General features: G+C 47.9%; 1 long non-coding RNA gene across 1 annotated transcript; it reads left to right on the top strand.

The window, feature by feature from the left end:
• The first annotated feature begins 7,879 nt into the window (after nucleotides 1-7,879).
• Nucleotides 7,880-19,823, top strand: LOC144100801 (uncharacterized). Its single transcript, XR_013307854.1, has 3 exons — nucleotides 7,880-8,300; nucleotides 18,685-18,919; nucleotides 19,701-19,823. It is a non-coding gene; the product is annotated as an uncharacterized LOC144100801 (long non-coding RNA).
• Nucleotides 19,824-20,050: the final 227 nt, after the last annotated feature.

The raw sequence follows: 20,050 nt of genomic DNA, 5'->3' as shown, positions 1-20,050 counted from the left end.
AAGGAGCGGAATGCATCACTTTCAAACCGTTTGAATAGATTTCGAAACATGCGTTGACTTTGTATAAGCTGTACCAGGAAGTGCGTCTGGTTCTGTGAAGCTACTTGCCTAACCGCCATGTACGAACCTTTCGGCGCAGGAAAACAATCGGCTGGTAGTAATTATTAGCACCCAAGTCGCGCTCTTGCGAAGTCATAAGCCATTGCTAATTCCATCGGAGTAGCTGTGTGGTTATACCGACGGACAGTTAATTACGGTCGAGCCTTCTTATAAGAAATCCGACGGTTGCGTGCAATGCTTTTGCTGCATCTGAGGCTCCTACTATGTACACTTCCCATGTGACATACAAAAATACAAAGTCGCACAGTGTAAGCTCTCTACGTATGTCTTCTATTCAAAACTAGACCCTATTACGGCGCTTTCCAAGCCCCGAAGGAAAGTCACCTGCTCCTCGGCGATATCCTTGGTACCATCAACCTGGCCTATCAACGTGGTATCAATATATTTGAATTTGGCAAAAAACGAACGCAGGAAGACAAAGAGAAAGAATAAGCGCCTACTAGCAACTGAGCTTATTGAGGAAAACACCACTTTTATAGGTCAGTACATTATTATTATCATTGCATTATCACAGCCCGAACAAGCCAACGGGAGAAAGATGTACAGAATCAAGATCATGTTTCTACAAAATTGCCAGTGCATTAGTGCTCTAAAAACAAGGTATGATATAATTCAGAAGAATGAGAACATATCCGAATAACACGATCTACACAGATAAAATTCAGTTCCCGCCCGCAGAGTTTAACCGATGAAGTGCTTGTGAACGTGGGCCCACATTTCTGTACGTAAAATGCCTCGATAACTTTCCTTTCGACTCGCTCTCTCCCTTTACCGACAAACATTGCCCCTTCCAGCTCCGCTTGCAATATTCACAATATCTGCAGTTATCGGGGAGTTTCGCCTTTCATTGTTTTGCATTGTCCGTTTGTGCTTGCTCGCACTCTCGTTGAAAGAAAGGCCGGTCTGGTCAATGTAGACGCCCCCACACTTGAGCGATATCCCGTATAAGACTTCAGACCTGCATTTCGTGTATCCCAGCCTATGCTAGATAGCGCACCTTGGGGGTTGTTTGTCCATCGTGAAGCAAATCTTTTCAAGGTTGTGGGGTGCTGAAAACACCACATAAACCCAATAATGACCACCTGTCTTCTTGATATTGTGCCCCATTTTCTGTATATACGGAATTACCGCCACATGTCTCTTACCGCGCTGCTTGTCTAGTAAATCATCGCTCGAAGGAAGTTTGATCTTCTGCAGCAATGCTTCGCAAACAGCGGTTATCAAAAGGCACGGATAGCTAGCGTTGTTCAATTTTTGAAGCTGCTTGCCAAAGACAGCCTACACACATTGATAGCGTGATTTTAAGAGGACGGCTTGTAAGCACTTTATGGCGATGCTTCGTTTCAACAGTTTGGAATGGGCACTGCTGAACGGCTTGAGACTTCTCCTGGACCAGGGGTTATACACCCAACAAACATCTACACCGGTGAAATAAAACTGAAAGCCCAGAAACTGGATCTTGCTCGCTTGCTGCAGTTCCTAAGTGAAAGTGAGGCCTTGAGAATTGTCTCTAAAACCGTTGAGAACATCAGCAACAGCTTCGTCAAGAGAGCAGTGTGAGCATCGTGCTCAGTTGGTAGCGTACGCGCTCTTTCTATCTCTGTATTACGGTGTTCGTTCCATTGCGCCTCTCAAATTTATTATGAACCAACAAAATCAACAGCCAGTACATGATATAACTATATAAGCGCGTAAGAAGCTCTCACAATAGCAGGAGATTGGTCGGCCTCCTCGTCATTGTCCTAATCAGATTCCTGGAAGTGCGAGAGTTGTCGTTGCTCACGTACTATTTTCTTCATTGTATAAGTTTTCAACGACGGCGTTATTATGCGCACCAATAAAGCATCAGCTTGCGACACCAAGGGTGGTGGGGCCAGCTGCGCATCGACAAGTCGTGGCCACAAACCAAATGTGTCCGGCAACGTGGTTTTCGACAGCGCCCTCTATCATTCTTGGATCCTCAAACGCTGCCTTACGGAAGAAATTCTTGATGCCCTCCGCAGTCAGTTCCATCCACGGGACCTTATCACTACATGGCAGGGAGCAGAGATATTTTACCTGGGACTTCGCGGCACTTGGACCCGTCAATTGCTATGAGTATGTGCCGAAAAGGCCCCGCCGGCAGGACACCTTGAACACGTGAATTACGCCCATGTAGTGTGATTGGTCTTGCTAGTCCTGTTCGCTGGCAGACGAGCGTGGCCACCGCAGTGAGGGAATAGAGCAATTTGAGTACCGCACGGTTGTCGAGCACGGGAAGGAACGCTTTTTGCAATGTCATCGGCAAGCTCGACAATGCACTTTGCGAGCAAATCGCCAGTCATCCGCGTGTCCCCTCTAAGCTAATGCCTATTGGCACACATCGAATAATCGACTACTAGGCTCAGTTTACAGCGCCTCCTTTTTCGTTTTAACCTGGTTTTAGTGATGTCATTGCCCTAATACATATGTTCATGGTAGCGCCGTCCTCATTCGTAACAAGCGAACGTTCGTTATAAATCCGGCGGTTATAGGTGGACTCGACTATATATAACAGAAAATTTTTAGTTCGTTTCTTTCGTGTACGCACACAAAGGTTTGGTTCAGGAGGTTTAACGTCCCAAAGCGACTCAGGCTATGACGGACACCGTAGTGAAGGGCTCCGGAAATTAAGACCAACTGTGGTTGATTAATGTGCAGTGACATCGCAGAGTATACGGGGCACTAGCATTTAGTCTCCATCGAATTGCGACAGCCGCGGTCGGTATCGAGCCCACGTCTTTCGGGTCAGAAGTCTTGCGCCATAACCACTGAGGCACTATTACGCCTTGCACACACGCAATAGGTCGAATAGAGGCAAAAAAGGCCTTTTGCAGACGGAGCTAAATTCCAAAAAATTCGTCGTCGAACTATGCTGAAAACAACGGAACCTGAATGTACGCGCCAAATCTGGATTAAAAAAAAAACGCGTGGCTCTGCACTATACGCTCAGGTGAACTCTCCGTTGTTTATTTTTTTTTGTATTCAAGAACAATCGCCCGGAAGAGGATTATATTTGACGAAATCGTTATTTTGTCCCACGCCGTTGCCAGTGCTGTTTTTAGCAGCCATTCGGAACTATCGAGTATCGTCGGCGCCGAAATTTCTTAAGAGTGCAGTACCCTTTTTGAAAACCTTCATCATTTCATTTGGAAACGAATTGTGCAGCAATGTCGTACGACCGTGATTGGGTGTTAACTTCACGTCTTAATGTCTGCTCCCTCTGAAAATGTGGAGTCAAAATTTGCAATGTGCGAGCAATGCATTTTCACAGCATCGCAGTGTGTGTAGACAAATGCAAGAACACAGCTGTGTAGTCCGCTGGCAAGTTTCTCTATTTCACACTTGCTGTTTTGCAAAATTTTTAATAATACGATGTTTATGCTTTATGGGGGTTTAACGTCCCAAAGCGACTCAAGCTATGAGAGATGCCGTAGTTAAGGGCTCCGGGAATTTCGACAGCTGGTGTTCTTTAACGCGCACTGACATCGCACAACATACGCGCCTCTAGAATTTCGTCTAGATCAAATTCGACCCCAGCGGCCGGGATCGAGCCCGCGTTTTTCGAGCCAGCAGCCGAGCGCCATAAGAATTGAGCCACCGTGCCGGCTTTTAATTCTAAATTATCTTTCTGCTTAACACTCTGCACACATGAACCATAATTCCTTCTCTAGCTGGCATAATTCGGCATCTATGCTGTAAAAACTGAAATTAACAAAGGTCTGAGCCCCGCCGCGGTGGCTCAGTGGTTAGGGCGTTCGACTACTGATCCGGAATTCCCGGGTTCGAACCCGACCGCGGCGGCTGCGTTTTTATGCAGGAAAAACGCTAAGGCGCCCGTGTGCTGTGCGATGTCAGTGCACGTTAAAGATCCCCAGGTGGTCGAAATTGTTCCGGAGCCCTCCACTACGGCACCTCTTCCTTTCTTCTTTCACTCACTCCTTTATCCCTTCCCTTACGGCGCGGTTCAGGTGTCCAACGATATATGAGACAGATACTGCGCCATTTCCTTTCCTCCCAAAAAAAACAATTATTATATTAAAGGTCTGACCAGGACACGCCTTTGGTGTTTTTTTTTCTTGTTCATTCGATGTACTCTTTCGAGTCTCCGAGCACTGCATATGTCATCAAAAATATATGCACTTTCCTCCTTGCCCTTCAAGTTTGCGCAGAAAGCAGTGTCTAAATACTGATCGATTGCACCCTTGCGATGGCTCTCTGCTCTCTACGCTTGTAGGTCGTTACGTATCCATTTTTGATGGGATGAGCCAAGCCACATATTCGCTCGCTCCCGCTCATCGCTACTGATTTGTGGTGAAAACTTGCTTCGAATCTAATAATGATGTTTTTAGCTTAATTATAAGCTAGATGCTTCTTAGTACTATGCAAGAACCAACAGTAAACGCATCAGAACTGAGGAATTTCGCTTTGTGATCATCCGAGAGGTATACGTCGCTATTAGAATGCAGTACGTGCTACCCAGCTTAGGGAGCGTAACTGTAACTGTGCAATAATACCCCTCCAAGTGGTCTAAACATTTGTTATATCCATTATATTTTAACTGCACCGACAATGGAAAGAGAAATGGCTGATCGCCTTGCTTTTCGGTTCCACGCAACGTTGCATACATAGCCAGCAGGCAACGATCGTGTGAACAAACAAAAAAACACCGGGCGAGCGTTACTGCTTTTTCATCAAGGCGCTTGGTCTTATCTTTGGTACATATTGAAAACTCAGGCGAGAATGGGCCATTTAGTGAAGAGTCATCACGTGTTGCCTATTCCAACTAGTGGACAACCTCCATTTGGCATGGGCCATTTATTCCCCCCTATACCTCTTACACCGTGGCTAAAAGTAAAAAGTTATGGCTGAAAAATTCTTCAAGGAGGCAGGTTGATTTGGATTTCCCAGTACCTCCAAAACTTCTCCTGTTCCACTGCATGCTCCATGCTGTGGACGCCGCAATTGTGTCACGCGTGTAATAACGCAGCACCGAAGTCCAGCAACCCGTAGAAGAGGAGGCAGAGTACGAAACCGAATCGCCAATGCCTCAATAAAAGTGTTTAAGGAAGCTTCATCTTTGATGACTCGACACTATCGTTTGCAACGAGCTAGACTTCCTCCAGCGGATAGATCCTTGTCCAGATACCAAGCCATCAACTGGCGCCGGTTACAAACTTACACATTTCCAAACCCGGCCCTCTGGAGTCTTATGTACCCAGGGCAATTTTCAGAAAAATGCGCGAACTGCGAACTTAGGGCCACCTTGGACCACATACTATGGGAATGTCCTCATGCTCCCCGGGAGGGACGAGGTATTAACACAAAAGATCAATGGGAGACCTTACTACTGAGCTCCGACCCGGCGACTCAGTTACAACTCGTCCGACTGGCCGAAGCCGCCGCCGAGAGTCAAGACCTTTCGGCCGTCGTCTAGGCGGGTAGCCCTCTGGCTACCCTCTTTCTGTTGGATATTAAAAGTTTTCCTATCCTATCCTATCGATGTAGCAAAGGCCTATGACAGTGTAGAACATAATATTTTTTTCTTAACAGACATGTTCAGTTACATCCACCACGCTACATTTACGCGTGGATATCTGAAATTCTGAAGGCCATACTTTTACGTCACAGAGAGAACCATATGTTCTAATACATATTATCAATCAAGAGATGTTCCGCAAAGATCGCCCTTATCCCCGCTGCTTTTTAATATTTCGTTCATTAATTGGCATCCCCATTGGTCCTGATATAACCGTTTTTGTGCATGCAGGTGACATAGCTTTTTTCGCCTCGGCCAGGTATATCCATTCGCTATACTAGATTCTGCAGGGATATTAGAATGCTCTTGGAGTATGGTTGCACGGTAATAATTTATCCCTGAATGTTGACAAATGTGGTGTTTTGATATTTCCGCCTGACTCGCCTTTGCACATTTCATTAGTCCATCGCTCCAACATGATTCCGCGACTGGAATTCGTTAAATATCTAGGTGTTAATTATCACCCAGCATTAGATTGGAGCCTTCATATAAAGAACAACGTGCTTAAATCACAACACGCTATAGCTCGGCTGACAAGAATCGCGCAATAAAAAGTTTGGGATGCGCCACTAGACATTATTGTTAATATACAAAGCCTTTCTAAGACGTATACTTGAATTTGGGTGCATTCTGTTCTCTGGTAGCGCTAACCACAAGATTCAACCCATAATCTCACTGGAAAGTCGTGTTCTACGTCTCTGCCTTGGTCTCCCAAAATCAGTTTCAAGCTCCCTGCTTTATCTGGAAGCCCATATCCCTGCACTAAATTCCCGCTTTCAGATACTCATGGTGCGAACCTTCCTTTAGTCGATGGACCCGGTGACTGATGTCAATACTCCTATTTTTTGTCTCAGCCGGCCTTATTCTTCTCTCATCATTGGCCTCGGTATCAAGCGCCACAAATTATGTTAACTCAAAACATTTTAACTCTGATTGGTGTTGATCTCATTTCTTTCCAGTGGGTTCATGACACGCCGGCAGCAGTGAAATTATATTTTGACCACATCTTCCCATCTCATGCGAAACACATGCCCGCAAACATATTAAACGGTCTTCTCTCTGATCAGTAGAGGAATACTCTATTATGCGGTGCTTTCAATCGATGCCTACGTGAGCTGTCAAAAAGCTGAAATTGGCATCTTTTCGCAAGATTTGGCAAGGAGCTATTCTGTCCGCATCTCAACTTATATTCTTGTATTCTTTTAGGAATTTTTGGCTCATAGAATGACCCTCCACAAAAGTTCATGTCATGTGTCTCATGTTATTATACTCGCTGATTGTCAGTTTTGGTCTCCCTTGAAACTTCACAAAATATTTTTTGAGCAGATTTCTGCCATTTTTGTCCTATGTACTTTGAAGGAGGTCCTTTTTGTAGGGGTCCCTGGCCATGCAGGTATTTATTCAAATTAGGTGGCTGATTACTTAGCACGGTCGGCTCTAGACGGGTCAGTGACACATCCCGTCCCGAATTTCAGCCTGCTGGCGATTTCCAGGTTTCGGCGGTTCTAACACATATCAGCCAGGTTACGTGATCCCTTACTAAATACCACCGATTACCAGTACTTAGCATATAACTGGAACGTTCATTCGTGTAAAACCAGCATGTGTGATGCATGAATGACGCGGTTGCGGTGCAGGATTTCAAGTTTGAATTGATATCAATGTAGGTGCGGGTCGACACCGACAAACCTATGTTCCACATGAGGGAAAGTTGACTCTGTACATCATTTTCTCCCCTACTATCCAAAGTTCGCACTTCACAGAAATATTTACCGGGAGGTCCCTCTTTCCAGGTCCGGGCTCCCGTTACCTCGTCCAGTGTTATTATCACTCAGTGCGAGCGCCAAGAGATTTGCATTGGGTTCAACTTGAGCGATTCTCCATGATTACATAATTGCATATGGTAGGATTTTTTGTTAATTGTTTTAAAATTCTTCAAGCTCCTCTTTCTTCACCAATATGCTGTCTGCTATTTTACTTTTATTATTCTTCTGTCGTTTTTTATTGGTACAATTTTCAAAATCTACTCATGGTGCTAAAATTTTGTCAAGATCTCCTTTAGAAATTTGCTTGCTTATGCCACTACACCTTGGCCAATCCACCATGCGAGTATGTGCCATGGTTTAAGAGGAAAAAGAAAAAACAGCATCGCTCGTGCTCACGCGATCTGCCTCCATCCTCTAACATTCGATTGTTCGAACGTAGATACTACGGCCAGAGCTCATTCCTATATGAGCATTAGCCACAGAGTCTGTTTGTCACTCCGCCTGGCCCTCCTCTCGCGTCGTCGACTCTATTGCAGGGGCTCCTAACTGCAGCGTGTTGGCGTGGTGCCATCGTGAAATAAATCGCCTGCTGGCTCGGAACCTCTGGCCACAGTGCGTACTCTGCAATGTGCTCACATTGCCGGCCACCAATCTCGGAGCTTCACCAGGGCCTCATCGTCTCGTTCCAACGAGTAGCTAGCAAACAGGAATAACGAGGATGGGGCTATGGCCGCTGCCACCTCGCTCGACGTCAGTGGCCACCGAGGCTGCATGCACTGAAGAATGCCCAGCATTGCGGAGCCTTCAGCCGTCCGGCCAGCAAGCAACCACGTCCCTTCACATCGACCGCTTCTAGGGTGAGTTTTGTGATGACACCAGCATCGAGAAATTCTTTTTTTTTACACGAAAGCCTGCAGAGCTCATTTGGGTCGAAAACCCGTCTGCGTCGTAGTAGAAGTAGTAGTTGTCGTCAAAGCGCGCCGGAAACATTCGGAAGCTGCGCAAAAATCAGAGGGCACGCGCACCTAATTAACAGAAAAACCGGGCTATTCACACACGCGAAGCGCGGTGTTGACTAGCATAGTGAAGTTTTTCACCTCAAAAGCGAAATCCATGCCCTCACATAGCGAGTCAGTCCAGAGCTGGTCACTCAGCTCCAGGCTATTCATGAACAATACACAACCACGAGCGCACTGGTATAGCCTGGTAATCGTTTCTTTTAGGTCTGTGTCATAAAACCAGGAAGCAACGACCTTCAAAAATAATTCCTCCGCGACAGCGGCGGCTGCGTTTCGACGGAGGCGAAACGCTAAGGCGCCCGTGTGCTGTGCGATGTCACTGCACGTTAATGATCACCAGGTGGTCAAAATTATTCGGGAGTCCTCCAGTGCGGCACCTCTTCCTTCCTTTCTTCTTTCACTCCCTCCTTCATCCCTTCCCTTACGGCGCGGTTCAGGTGTCCGCCGATATGTGAGACAGAAACTGCGCCATTTTCCCCCCAAAACCACTTTTCATTTCCAATTTTCCTTTGTTAAAATGATTTGTGAAAAATGCCGCCAGCCACCGCTCTCTCCTACATTTATTTCTATCACCACCACTGTTCAGAACACTGGAGAAACCCCTTCTATGGGGCCAAACTTTAAGCACTGCTTCTATGTTTTTCTAGCAGTCAGAAACAGGCTTCGACTCGAGATGGCAGAAAATCACGCACTATGCTGCGACGCCTCCTCGCGCGGACGGCACAGTGCAGTGGTGAACACTTTCAACTGCAAAGCTTTCAAATACTTAACGGTGTCTAATTTCAAGGGAAATTGCAAGGAAAAAATATCAAGGACCTTGTCAGCAAGCTCGTCTTGCTGACTAAACCAGCCCAGCTCACAGGAGAACTGGCCTCCACGTGGAGTTCTCGTGTTGAGGCATCAAGCATTGAGTCTGTGCGACAACTCAAAGTCATTTTCTGTTATATAACTGGAGGCCCACTATAAATGGTTGTTCTTGAAAAAAACATTCACCTTTTACACCTTGCCCCTTTAAGGCATGTATTTGCATGCAGAAAACGTTAACGCATGGTGTGCACAAGAAGATCCGTGTACCGTTAACGCGTTATGCGTGGTCGGGATAGCGCCAGGCCAATCCTGCAATGTCACCCATTTTCTCCCCAACCCCGACAATGAGCGGCTACTCGACAAAACCGCCACTGGCCAGCGATGGCTGCTTAACCGTGCCTAGGCAATGCCCGCCCCGTATTGGACCTCGGGGGTACAGTGCCTCTAGGCAGCGTGTTAGAAAAAGTTTATTTACATTGACACTGGCAGCCACTGGGGACGAAAGGTATAAGCGGTGAGAGTACAGAACTCAGTGTCTCTATAAGAACTGACAATGCGTGACATCGCACAAGTACAACTCAGAATGTGCCGCGCTTTACATGATAGTCGCTATTCGTGAAAATCATATACAAACAACACGATGTATTTAGCAGTGAGTAGACACAGTAGGCTCAATATGGCAGCGGTCACATGAGGAGTGATTGACACCAAACGCATATGCAATGTGCTTAGGAGAATACATATATACATACAGTGAATAAATGTGAATGGATGTGTTGTAGACGTCGGACAATTATACAGACTAAAGGAAGGGGTAGACATGTGGGAAATGAGCCTTGAACGACGAAACGCACACTGTGTGATCGTAATAAGAGAAAATGCACTGGAAGTGTCATTTAACTGCACCAACTAGGCGGGTCAAACGACGACCCTTACGCGCCCATGCGAAGGGGACAGGAATGGACAGGACCACTCGCTTAGTATCACTAGCTGCCCAAGAAAAACAGCCTTTCGGAAAGGAAGCTTAAGAGCTGCCCGTCAAGACGCCCTATGCGCGGAAAAAAGGGCGTGACGACGGCGTTCTGAGGCAATATCCTCAGAGCGATTACGCAAAATCACAAATGCACCAGGTACTATCTGCAGACGCAAAACGTTGTCGGGAAGAGCCACGAAACTCGGAATAAAGCATTGCTGGTGGTTTAGCTCTAGTTGATCCTCGTCGAAAGCGAAAAGCTGCATCCCCCTGGCGTTTTCATTAGATAGCCATGCTGACACACGCACAGTGGAGGGCTACGGATAATTTCCACCACCTGCGGTTCTTAACGAGCACTAACAGCACACAGTACACGGACCTTTCATATTTTTCCTCCATCGAAGTGCTACCGTAGCGAGCGGGTTCGGACCCCCGACTTGCATGCACTGTGGGATGTAAGTGCACGGTAATTAACCACGGGTAATCGAAGTTATACGGAGCCCTCCACTAAGGAGTGTCTCAAAGGCTGAATCACTTTGGAAACTTCATCCTATAATGTTAAACGAAATGTGCCATAATCCTGTTTGTCGACCTATTCAAACCTGTACATATTTTTCTATAGGGTTTTGTGTCATCAAAACATGTCCGCAGCCATTGTGGGGAACTAGAAGGAGAGAACAGAGAGAACGAAAAAGAAGCGAAGGAGGATGATGTGAGGATGTGGCGCAACAAATTTCGTGACGATCGGATGAATGGTCAATTATTTAGAGCCAAAAATGTGCAAAAAGTGGTCGTGGCCACGCCAAAGTGACGCCAAATTTGAAACGACGGAAGCGTAGTACCATATGACCGGAAGTGTGGGCGCAGCCAACGCGTGGCGTCAAATTTGAATGTGTGCAACGAAGCCTGGTGGGAATTAGACGAATTACACAAATTTTTAGGCAAATAGGGGCAACAGAGGCAAACAGGAGCAAATAGAGGCAAAGAGGAGCAAATATAGGCTACGAGTGCCGAGGAGGCATCAGTGATTTCTCTTTAATCCAATGCGAGTTGCCGCAGTCATCTCGAATTTTTGTATTAAATATCTTGCTTTCTTGAAACGACATTAAAGGCGCTCAATCAAGACAGTATATATTTCAATATAGCATCGGTAATATTTACAATTGTGTTATTGCTCGTTGCATCCGGAGATCTGGAACCAAATCCGGCTCCAAACGACGCGCAAGCACTGCAGATATTTTCAGAAAACCAAATTGAAAATATTAATAATAATTGGTTTTTGGTGGAAAGGAATTGGCGCAGTATCTGTCTCATATATCGTTGGACACCTGAACCGCACCGTAAGGGAAGGGATAAAGGAGGGAGTGAAAGAAGAGAGGAACAAACAGGTCCGTAGTGGAGGGCTCCGGAATAATTTCGACCACCTGGGGATCTTTAACGTGCACTGACATCGCACAGCACACGGGCGCCTTAGCGTTTTTCCTCCATAAAAACGCAGCCGCCGCGGTCGGGTTCGAGCCCGGGAACTCCGGATCAGTAGTCGAGCGCCCTAACCACTGAGCCACCGCGGCGGGGCATACAACTGAAGAACGAAACAGCATGTTCCTCTCGAAATCGTTTTTTTTTGAGGGAAGGAAATGGCACAATGAGAGACAGGCGTCATTTCCTTTTCTTAAAATCAAATTTGATTTTCCTCCGTTCACGGCGCTGTTCAGGTGTCCACCGAGATATGTGAGACAGGCGTCCTTTCCTTAAAATCAACTGCATTTCACATTCCTTCCCTTACCTCGCGATTCTTATCTCCATCGATATATGTGGCACAGGCGTAATTTTGTTTCCTTAACACCAATTTCCATGTCATTTTCCTTGCCTTACCCACCGCGGTGGCTCAGTGGTTAGGCCTCTCGACTACTGATCCCAGGCGCGACTCAGGTTCTATTCTGACCACGGCGGCCGGGTTCTATGGAGACGAAACGCTAAGGCGCCTGTGGGCTGTGTGATCTCGGTGCTCGTTAAAGATCCCCAGTTGGTCATAATTATTCCGCAGCCCTCCACTACGGCACATCTTTCTTCTTTTTTCTCGTAATCATTCCTTTATCCATTCGCTTAAGGCGCGATTCAGGTGACCGCCGATATGTAAGACTGATACTGCGCCATTTTCTTTCCCTTAAATCAAATTTTCTCTTACAGGCGCGCTTCGGGTGTCAACCGAGATATGTGAGAAAGATAAGGAGTCGCATTGTTTACTAACAACGCCAAAGGAGCTACTCATCCCTTGCTCTCATGTTATACTGCCAGGCAGACGCACAAGCACTGGCTTTTAAAGCTGTTGATTCACAATCTGCACCATTTCAGTGAGATCTCAGCGCACACCGCATACAGCCTACCATTATTGCGCTCTATTCTGAAATTGTTTTACCCCAATTTTTTATCACGGTTGCCTGACGGATAAACTTAATTTCTGCCTGTTTTTACTACTATCTTCTTCAATCCCTTCATAGCATCGGTGTGGTGTCCGCCTAGTGTTTGACAGCTCTTGGGCGTTGCAATGCCTTTTAAATGCACTCAATATTTGTCGTCTCAAGGCGGCACGTGTAATAGCGCAATGTCGTCGCCAATAGAAAATATATATTTTTGTAGGAAAGGAAAAAAAATGGCCAGGCTTAGCTTGGTTAAGCCAAGAATGCATTGCATATCTCGGTGGAGTTCCGTGCTGCTCCGTTGACTCGATAGGCTATTGACTCGATTGCCATTGAAACTGCCCGTGTAGCAGCGCTCGGTCGCCTTTGAGTCGATAGACTATCGGTTCGAGGGCCCTCGAAATGCCCGTGTGACAGGGGTATAAGACTGTCCCGGCGAAGGAGCGCAGCTCTTTCATATATATGCCTTGACGCCAATCATAGCGCAGCGCCCCTAGCGGGAGGAGCGGGAGTCAGGTGGTGGCTGCTGCCGCGCGCAACCGCGCCAGTTGGGGCCCAGCTTTTCCGCCGTAACGTCACGCGCCGGCGTAGCGCCCCTAGCGGGAGGAGCGGGAGTCAGGTGGTGGCTGCGGCCGCGCGCGACCGCGCGAGTTGGGGCCCAGCTTTTCCTCCGTGACGTCACGCGCCGGCGCAGCGCCCCTAGCGGGAGGAGCGGGAGTCAGGGGGTGGCTGCAGCCGCGGGCGACCGCGCGAGTTGGGGCCCAGCTTTTCCTCCGGCTGTCGTGACGTCACATAACATGGTTGCGCTAAAGGTCAATGGTGGCTGCCCGGCCGCGCCCAAGGGTTGAACTGAGTGATTGCAATATGCAACGCATAAAAAGTCACACTCTCACTAGCGCTGGACACACCATTAGTCTTTTTTTTTTTTGAAGAAACGGAAGGTGCCGTAACTGCCGCAATTCTCGGTGGACACATCAACCCCGCCGTAGGAGAAGGGAAGAAGGTCGGAGTAAATGTTTAAAAGGGAGAAAGAGGCGCAGTAGTGGAGGACCCAGAAATAATTTCAGCAACAACTGAACAGCACCCGGGCATGTCTTGCTTTTCTACTTTATTTAAACACGGCCACCGCAGCTGGATTCGTATCCAGATCTTTGGGCTCAGCAGCCGAGTCCTCTAACCACGAGCCACGGCGCCGATTTCCAATAGACTCCCCTGTCTCACCACGAGTAGTATTAGTAGTAGTGGTGACGGAAAATAGACTTTTTGGCGTTGACATTGCTCTAGATGGCGATGGCTTTGAGGAAAGGAAGGGCGGATTAGTGGCTCCCTGGATATGCCGACGCCTCACTCTTGCTTTGATACATGTCGCGGTGGTGGGAGATAAATGCGGCCTGAATGCATTAGCGCTGACAGCGTTGTGGCTGTGATGCGGCACTGCAAAAATAACAAAGCCGCAGCGTTCATTTGGTGATAAATCGCTCGCGATGAACCATTACTGCATGCCACCTCCCAGGGTGGCAGGGAGGGCGCGCTGCCTATCCAGTGTGCGGAAAGCAAAGCAGGCTTTTGCTGTTGAACAACAACGCCACGTACATGAAAGCGAGATTGGGGTATCCGCTGACCCATGGAGCCGGCTGTGCGCCTTTCCTTTCGTGAAAATGAACGGCCTTTGCAAAGTTATGAACGCCAATGAACTCTATAAACGCCGTCGGCTCACTTGCTTTGAGCCCCGCCGCGGTGGCTCAGTGGTTAGGGCGCTCGACTACTGATCCGGAGTTCCCGGGTTCGAACCCGACCGCGGCGGCTGCGTTTTTATGGAGGAAAAACGCTAAGGCGCCCGTGTATTGTGCGATGTCAGTGCACGTTAAAGATCCCCAGGTGGTCGAAATTATTCCGGAGCCCTCCACTACGGCACCTCAGTCTTCCTTTCTTCTTTCACTCCCTCCTTATCCCTTCCCTTACTGCACGGTTCAGGTGTCCAACGTTATATGAGACAGATACTGCGCCATTTCCTTTCCCCAAAAACCAATTATTATTATTATTATTATTAATATTATTATTATTATTATTATTATTATTCACTTGCTTTGAAGCCCAGTACATTCTACCAGACTCTAAAACTGCAAATCTAAATTTTGCGCGAGGCCGAGTCCACGTTCCTGCTTTTGGCATACTGGGCTCGCCCGATGCACTCCTACACCACCATGTAGAGCTTATATGGGTGCCTGCGCACTCGGGAATCCTGGAAACGAGGCCGCCAACCTTTTATCTCGAGGTTTTTTAAACCGGGTCCAGGTGGACTCGGATCGGGGATTCGCGAGGGAGTGAATGCACTCGTTCAGTGAGATGACGCAGGCCTATAGAGCCTCGCGCCAGCTCTACCCCCCGGCCCACCCCTCCCTAGATAACAAACACGCAACACTCTGGCGCAAACTACAGACACACACACTCCCCTCACCCCTGACCCTAGCCCACTATCACCCCTCCTTCCCCACTCCTTCCTGCACCTTGTGCCCAGAACCATTCGCCTCTTCCCTCCACATTCTCTCCCTCTGCCCGGCGGACCCTCCCCCGCGTGGCCCAGAGAACCTGAAGACCTGGGAGGAGTGGGAGGCCCTGCGGCGCTCGGAGGACTCAGCCGTGCAGACAACCGCCACCGGCCGGGCTCCCAGAGTTATGGACCTTAGGGACATAAACACTTCAGTGCAGTGGAGTCGTGCGGAGACCCAGGGGCGTGCCCCGACTTCCTCTCCAACAATAAAGTTTCTCTGTCTCTCTCTCTTGTTTGGTGATTGAGGAAAGGAGATGAGAAAATAACGTTCTCACATATCTAGGCGGACATCCCAACCACGCCGTAAAGGAAGGTATAAAGGAGGGAGAGAAAGTAGAAAGAGAAAAATAAAAGTTGAAATTTGAGGAAAGGCGCGGCGCTGCGCAGCGGCGGAACACCTGTGGATCGGTGCTACTAGTGGTGCATACGCAGTAGTGACTAGAGAGAGAGAGAAAAAAATATCCGCGGCGAGGCCCGCGTTCGGACGTCATGTACTTCCTAAGAGTACCGCCACAACGAAATCGCAAGTTCGCGGCCAATGAAGCCGTCACTTTAAAATCACTCCTTCCCGACCGCGGCGGCTGCGTTTCGATGGAGGCGAAACGCTAAGGCGCCCGTATGCTGCGCGATGTCAGTGCACGTTAAAGATCACCCGGTGATCGAAATTATTCCAGAGCCCTCCAATACGGGACCTCTTTCTTCCTTTCTTCTTTCACTCTCTCCTTTATCCCTTCTCTGAAGGTGTGGTTCAGATGTCCGCCGATATGTGAGACAGATACTGCGCCATTTTCCTTTCCCCAAAAAGGAATTTTCATTTTCGATTTTTCTTTGTGTACAATGAATGATGTGTGAATAAGGCCGCCAGCCACCGCTCTCCCTTACTTTTATTTCCCTCGCCACCGCTCTTCAAATCACTGGATACACCCCTTCAATGGGCCCAAACATTAAGCAATGCTTATGTGTTTTGCTCTCAGTGAGAAACGAGCTTCGTGTAGCGATGACAGAAAATCGCGTACTATGCTGCGGCGGTTCCTCGGGCGGAGGGCACAGCGCCGTGGTCAACACTTTCAACTGCACGGCTTTTAAATACTTGAAGGTGTATAATTGCAAGAAACAAACGAGCGGCATGGAACAGATATCGTTGTAAATAGCAAGGACCTTAAGAGCAAGCTCGCCTTAATGACTAAACGAGCCCAGCTCGCAGGAAAACCGGCGTGAACGTGGAGCTCTCGTGTTGTTGCATCAAGCATTGAGCCGGTGCGATCTCTCAAGCGTATTTTTCGTTGTATAACTGGAAGCCCACTATTATTAGATGTTTTTGAAGAAAACATTCACCATTTACCCCCTGCCCCATTCACGGCGTGTCTTTGCATGCTGAAAACGTTAACGCAGGGTGTGCATAAGAAGGCACCCGTGTGCCGTCAACGTGCTATGCGTGGTCGGGATGGAGCCAGGCCACAACTGCAATTTCACCCATTTTCTTCCCAACCCCGAGGAGGAGCGGCTAACCGACAACACGGCCACTGGCGAGTGATGGCTGCTTAACCGTGCCTAGGCAACGGCCGCCCCTTATTGGACCGCGGGTGTACAGTGGCTCTAGGCAGCGTGTTAGAAAAATTTTATTTACATTGACAAAGGCAGCCAGTGAGGACGAAAGGTATGAGCGGTGAAAGTACAGAACACAGTGTCCCTATCCGAACTGGCAACGCACAACATTTTTCGTGGCATGTCGTGCGCTTCAACACGCAGTCATTTATTTTCCCTTCCTTCGAAACATTTTGAAATTCGACCTTCTTATACACTCAAGAACGTCGTGTAATTCGCTCGCTATTTTTATCCAAGTCTCTTGTTCTTCTTCTGTATGGCCCCTGTACCAAGAATTCTTCTCAAAAATTATTCAGATGGTGATTTCATATCTTTTGTAACGCAATAGCGTTAAGAAGCTCGCGTTACAGGAAAGCTGGTGTCAGGGTTGTCGGCCTTTGGCGTTGCAACACAAAACACGAGAATCTCCAAATAAACAATCTTTTGCAGGCAGATGCGGGAAATTTAATCAAGGCCTATCAGATTGCGAGGCAGACACGTGAACAACACGCTACGCAGGCTCGTTGGTTCGAACCATCTTCGAAATGAACGACAGGTGGATGCAGAGAAAGCGTAGATTTCTTTGACTTCGTTGAGTTTCTTTGTGTTCTGATGCCTGCAAGAGGAATTTTATGTATGGAATCTTTGAAACGGCAAAACTCGCGTTCTACTCTATAATGCATTTCAAATGACTGCCGTGAGCTATTGAACGCATTACTAACAACGTTCTACAGTTGAAATTAAAGGCGAATAGCTTGCGCTGAGGGGGCACGATTGGCAGCGTTATGACTGTTCAGTTTAGGTCCGGGTTTACGAAGTTCAACGTCCCAAAACGACTCAGCTATGAGGGACGCCGCAGTAGAGGGCTTCGGGAATTTCGGTGACCTAGGATTCTTTAACGTGCACTGACACCGCACAGTAGTTGTGGATTTGAATTTGGAGGATCGGCAGACGAAACCTTTGAAGACTTCGACTGGTCCGAACGTTGATCCCTGGTGATAACACGACGACCCTGCGGGCGGCAGTCTGGATGCAATCCTTGTCGACCTCTTCGGACTTCAGACGGGCACGCAGCGGTGACCGGACATGTTTTTTGCGGGTGTCAACATTTATGGTGTTATAGAACCTCTACCGCCAGAGCGCCTGTGACGAACGCTTCTTTATGCTGCTGCTGTCAGTCCCTGCTACGCCAAAAAAGTGCACACCTCCACTACCGCCCCCCTTTCTGTCTTTCCTCTTTGGCTACTAATTTCCTCCCCTGCCTCAAGTCGTGGTAGAAGTTTACGTCGATATGTGTGACAGTTACTGTGCCTCTCCTTGCCTCTAAAATCACAATCAGAACGGAGACGTACAAAGGCCAATTCACAGAGTAGCTTCACTGCAGCCCGTTCGTTATCACTTCGGGAGGAGGATATAGTTTTCAGAGGCCTCCTAGAAACTGCGAGCGATTTGTCCAACCGGCAAGGCATCGCGCCAAACGGGCGATGGCATTATATCAATTCCCTGGCAGTGTTGCAACACTATGATGCGTTCCACTCTTAAAGGCGAAGCTTAAGCTTCCTTGCATTTTTTAATTCCTTAGAATTAGAAGCCATGCTATGAAGGAAGAGGGTCCGGCTTTCGGCGGCGTTTTCTTATTTACACCATCTGCAACCTGCCTACCACCTGCCACGGATGACAGGTGGCACCGCCTCTTCACTTGTAGGGAAAAGACCGGAAGGTGCCTCCTGTCAGGAAGACCCCAGAGGGTGGCTACTCTGTACGGGGGAGATTCTGTACATGTAACTTATGTTCCTCCTTTGGCGCACTTGTGTTTGCTGTGCACATATATTGTTTTGTTTTCGCAAGCCCTCCAGTGTAGCTCATCTGGGTACCTTTCTTGTGTAGCCGACGGCCCAGCATCGGCTCCTCGGCGGACGTGGAGCGAGACGTCGTTCTTCGCTTCCAAGGATATGCACCTGCACAGAGGTGACAGCCCGGAATACACCTCCAGGACAGAGCGCAGGCGCTGTCACCACCGCCACAAAAAACGCGCCATATGTGCCCAGGCGATATGGGCGGGTTGGACTCAGCAGGCTTATCCGCGGAAGGGCATCTCGGCTGCTTTTCCCCGCCGTCCTACGTGAGTAGCATTTCATGGACGCTTAGATACTCCTCATCAAAGCTACTTTCCCCTGACAGTATCAGGAATTACGGGAGGGACTGCCATAGACAAGAGCTTGAATCCCGCAGAGGGTTGCAATGTCAAGACGGTGCGTTGTGCGCCGGAAGGGTACCGGTGTGATGGGGCTCCAATTCAAATCGGTGAAACAAAATACGCCCATGCTCGTCTCGTGTACTGCGCCCAGGATTTGTGCATCCAAAGCCGTAGGCAAGGAGTGTAATGCAATTGGCAAATTTCATTTCATGTGCGAAGCCAAATATGTCAAGTTTTTTTGCCATGCTTCATTGGGCCTCGGCGGATTTTACACTGTGTGTCTGGAGCCGACATGAAATGAAGAGTTAGCGAACACATCACGGAATGTTTTGTTTCTAATCTAGGAACGAGACGGGTTTTTGTGTGTTGGTTGTTTCCAAATTGGAACATGACAACAAAACTGGTTTATTTTACATTTGTGAGTTTCTTTCGAGGGGGACTTTTTCTTGCCTTCATCTTGTTTTATCTTGATCAATATCTGAGTTCACCTTGGATGTGAGTACTTGTTCAGCCAGTACGCGCCAGGTTTGGTCATCGCCAGTAAGTTAAGTTTAGCTCCGAAAGTTGTTTGCTCTCAGGACCACCGGCGGATATCAGCACTATTATTATGGGATTTGTAAAAAGTCTGGAGTAAAGAAATATGGTTTCAGAGAACCTAATTTTGTGCTGCCTGTGTTGTATGTGCACTCTCTTTCTTTTTGCGCAGTGTGACGGGGCGAACAGCCTAACCTCTTTGGACCCACACTACGGCACCAGGGTGAGCGTGTTGGGTGAAGGTGGCACTTTGTTTTTTGTTTTTGTCGAGAATTTTTTATAGGAAGTGAATGAATGCGAGTCCCATATGGTCACCGAACCGAATAAATTTCAATTCGAAAGCTACTGGGTCTTTTGTTGCTTTTTACAACGCTTTAGCGCCACTTTGCGAAACAATAAGCTACCACCGTGGAATTAAACTTTCAAGCATTTTATCCACTATTCCCCATGCCATATTTTTTTTACACTAAATCGAAATAGTTTCAAGCGCTGCTAACGATCTCTTGTCCAGAAAATTACTTT

This window comes from Amblyomma americanum, chromosome 1 (assembly GCF_052857255.1).
Source record: "Amblyomma americanum isolate KBUSLIRL-KWMA chromosome 1, ASM5285725v1, whole genome shotgun sequence".
NCBI classification, from domain to species: domain Eukaryota; kingdom Metazoa; phylum Arthropoda; class Arachnida; order Ixodida; family Ixodidae; genus Amblyomma; species Amblyomma americanum.
This window is presented reverse-complemented; position numbering and strand designations above follow the sequence as displayed.